A 4,387-nucleotide genomic window follows, 5' to 3' on the forward strand; every position below is an offset into this window, starting at 1 on the left:
ACTGATGGACTTACCGCTGTATTTGGAATTATCGAGGCATGTGGACTTTCCCGGGCATCCTTTGATTTATCAATATCGATTAGAGCAATGTTGTTAGATGTATCTTCTTATAAATGGAACTACTTTGCTGGTTGACTTCTTCTCGTGGGTTGTGGATGGGTTTCAGTTAGCTTTCATCCACTCTTGGTGGTGATTACCTTACACTTCTCATGGCCTACTCCCTTTGCGACCTCAAAATTGTCGGGTAAACCGCCTAGTGGGCTTGTGTTCAAATTTTGGGAAAGTAATCGGACCTGTGTCTTTAAGGATTTCAAAGCTGCCTTTTAGTTCTACAGTCTCATCTTAGTCCTGTTAATGAAAGAGTCAGTCTTTTTCAAGAAACTATTATTCTCAACCATGTAATATTTAGTTTTTAAAATAAAATATTTGAGAGTATTTTCCAAGGAGCTAGATTGTGTTGATTGTTGTTGCAACATATGTTGTATTAGCATGTTCTATTGGAATCCCGATGCTTGTGAATACTAATTGTTATGATTGAGGGCATTGTTCAAGTTGCTCCCTAAGAAATTAGGGTACTCCCTCCAAGCTAGAGTGTACGTGTTGGACATCGCGTTGTTGTTCTGGTTATAGTTTCCAATATAGAAGCTAGATTCTTGGTTATATGGACACTTAAAAGAATCATGGTTACCATTGCATAACTCACAAAAGGAATTTACTACCTTGATCTATTGTGGATTGTTTGGTCATTGTATATTCTTAAACAATTTGGTTAAGGTAGCGAACTGTGCAGAGATAGTGTCAATTGAATCAAGCTCATTTATTGTGGCATTACGTCTCACTCCTCCTCTTTTTTTTATTTGGGAACTGATAATCATTCTTGGTGAGATAATTTAGAATCTCCATTGCTTCCTCTGGTGACTTGTTGATGAGCATGACATTTTCCAAAGCATCTAGAATCATCCTCCTGTTTTTATTTATTGAGTTGTAGAACATCATCACTTGCGTCCATACTGGGAATCTGTGCATGGGACATTTGTGTAAAAGCTCCTTATATCGCTCCCAAGCCTCGTACATGGATTCATCATCTTCCTACTGAAAAGAAGTGATGTCGTTACGCAATTTATCAGTTATATTTGTTGAACTAAATCTAGTAAGGAAATCACGACATAAATCAATCCAAGATTCTAAAGATTCTGATGGGATACTATTCCAACACGATTTCCCCTATCTCACAGTGAATACGAGAATAATTTTGGCCTTAGGAAATCCTCATGGACTCCTTATTGATTGAATGAATTGTAAATTTCCTGGAATGATTTGAGAAGTTATCTGGAATCTTCTGTTGTCAATCCACCAAATTGACCAATTGTGTTTATCATATTGAACATCATTGGTTTTAATTCGAAGTAGGCGGCTTCTATTTCAGGTGTGACAACTCCCTAATTTTTGTTGCTCTAAGTAATCTCGAATGGGTCTTTTCCTTACTTGAACAGGTCGATCCACTAAAGCTCATCCTCCTCTTGATTCGACATTTGGGTTGCCAATAGTGTAGACACCCATTTTTGTTCGAGATAAAATTTAGATTTCATTTTTTTTATTATTCTAATTATTAAGTATTTAATATTAATGTCATATGTCATTGATCACTATATAGTATATTATTTATATTATATATTTAGTATTCGTATTATTTGTATTACTATATTAACTAGTGATAGCTATAATTATTACTAATTATAGTATTTATTAAGAATCTCAAGATTAAAGTTAATCCACATAATCAGGAGTAAATATGAGAAAATCATATATTTCCCATGAAGCTATTAGTGCTGGGGCAAGATTAGCTCAAACAAAAGAGAGACCAAGATTGATAAAAGAAGATTAAGACTACTCTTCGAAAATGAGAATGCAAAAAATGATACATTTACATTTTAGGCATACTTTAAGACATTACATTCATGACATCACATTTACATATACACATATACATACACAATTTTAAAGATTGTTCGAGCCAAGGAAATTGCACTTGAATCATCCAAAAAGCATCCCGCCTTGTTTAAACATGAGAACGAGAACCACCTGAATAATATCTTACTTGGCTTTCTGATGAAGTTAGTCATATGAAGAATCAATACTGGCTTACAGTGAAGGGAATCATCTTATTCTGCTTAGACCCTTGAAGGGGAGGCATCATCTACAACATATCTCAAGGTGAGAAGAGCTAGCTATTAACCAAAGCCTTTTCAATTCAACTCAACTTGAGAATGCATCGACCGTAAGGTAGCAACAAGGAAATACTTTCTGGTCATTTTGCTTGGCTTTCACGCAAATGGGAGTCATCCAAAGAATCAAGATTGGCTTAAATCGCGAATGGAAGTCATCTTGTTTGGCTTAGACATGCAAATGAGAGCCATATTTCACTTAGAGGAACCTTTCACATCATAGCTCAAGGCGAGAAGCGCTATCTGTTGAAAAAATATTTTGAGTGCAATTCCATTCAGTATGAGGGTGTATAAATTTCATGGTAGTAGTAAGGAACTACCTTCCGGTTAAATTTTAAACCTAGGACTTTAAGCCAAGAAGAAAAATAAGGTTGACTTCTATTTGGAAACAAGGAACAATTTCCCAATCAAAATTTGACATAGCTTAAAGTGAGAAGGGCTATTTATTAAACAAAAGGTTCAAAGCTCGATTCCACTCAGCTCAAGGGTGCATTGACCCTATGGTAGCTCTGAGGAACTACCTTTAGGTTAACTTTTAAACTGAGGTCTTTAAATTAAGAAGAGGACCAATGTTGGATACGATTTGGCAACAAGGAACCACTTCCCATTCAAAATTAGACATAGCTTAAAGCGAGAAGATTTATTTGTCGAGGAAAATCTTTAGAGTTTGATTCCACTTAACTTGAGAAGACATGAACTGTATGGTGGCAATGAGGAACTACCTTCCGGTAAAAATTCAAACCGAGGTCTTCAATCCAAGAAGAAGACCTAGGTTGACTGCGATTTTTTGCAACAAGGAACCATTTCCCAATCAAATTTTGGCATAACCTAAAATGAGAAGAGCTATATGTCGAGCAAAGCTTTCGAGTTCGATTTCACACAGCTCAAGAGCACATCGACCGTATAGTGGTAACAAGGAACTATCTTTCGATCAAAATTCAAATCGAGGTCTTTAAGCCAAGATAAAAAAAATAGGTTGATTGTGATTTGGCAATAAGTTGACATAGCTTAAGGCAAGAAGAGTTACTTGTCGATCTAAAGCTTTCAAGTTCGTTTCCACTCAGCTCAAGAGTATAACACATTAGTCGTATGGTAGCTAAAAGGAATTACCATCCGGTCCAAATTTGAACCAAGGTCTTTTAGCCAAGAAAAAGACCTAGGTTGATTGTGATTTGGCAACAAGTAACCACTTCTCAGGCAAAATTCTACATAGTTTAAGGCGAGAAAAGCTATTTGTCAAGCGAAATCTTCTGATTTCGATTCCAATCAGCTTGAGGGCATAGTGACCATGCAATAGCAATCAGGAACTACTTCACAGTCCAAAACTAACTCGCTATAGAGAAGTCACTCACAACATAGCTTAAGTTGAGAAGAGCTATCTGTTAACCAAAGTGTTCAAGTTCAGAGCATATCAACTGCATGATAGCAACAAGTAACTATAGTCTAGTCAAAATTCTCAAAGACAATTTCAACTCCGCGCTAGAGGATATCGAGATCGAGGATCTAATCAACTGCGCCTCGCAACGAGGAACTAGTCTCCAGTCAAATATCTCCAAGGTTATAATATATCCAACTTAGAGAATGATTATTTGATCTTGAAGAAAAACAAACATCTCAACACCAGAAGAGCAAGCTTTTTTTCAGAATCCATTTCGAGAACCAGACAAAAATTTATGTCGTTATATATTTGTCCTATTATCATTACAGGAAAATAGACAAAGAGGGGCAACTGTAGACTCCCATTTTTATCTGGGATAAAATTTAAATTTCATTTTTTTATTTTTTTATTCTACTTACTAGGCATTGAATATTAATTTCATATGTAATTTATCACTATATAGTATATTATTTATTATTGTAGTATTATTTATATTATATATTTAGTACTTGTATTATTTTTATTACTATATTAACTAATGGTCGTTATAATTATTACTAATTATTAGTATTTATTATTTTATTACATATTACTAACGTTTTCATGAGTGGGTACTAATGGTCTTTCATTTTTACAGGACCAGTTTATTGATCAATTCACAAAAAGCCCTGAAGCCCAAGATACAAACCAGCAAATGAAAACCATAGGGGATAAACACTCCAACCACCTCCAAGGTGTCTCCAGCTTGCACTCGCGTGCTGGACACATGCGACTCCAACGCACC

General features: G+C 35.4%; 1 non-coding gene across 1 annotated transcript; it reads left to right on the top strand.

Moving 5' to 3' along the window:
* Positions 1-1,016: 1,016 nt before the first annotated feature.
* Positions 1,017-1,122, top strand: LOC120205807. Its single transcript, XR_005524059.1, has one exon. It is a non-coding gene; the product is annotated as a small nucleolar RNA R71 (small nucleolar RNA).
* The last annotated feature ends 3,265 nt before the right edge of the window (positions 1,123-4,387 follow it).

This window comes from Hibiscus syriacus, unplaced genomic scaffold, assembly GCF_006381635.1.
Source record: "Hibiscus syriacus cultivar Baekdansim isolate YM2019G1 unplaced genomic scaffold, ASM638163v2 tig00013040_pilon, whole genome shotgun sequence".
In the NCBI taxonomy this organism is placed as follows: Eukaryota; Viridiplantae; Streptophyta; class Magnoliopsida; order Malvales; family Malvaceae; genus Hibiscus; species Hibiscus syriacus.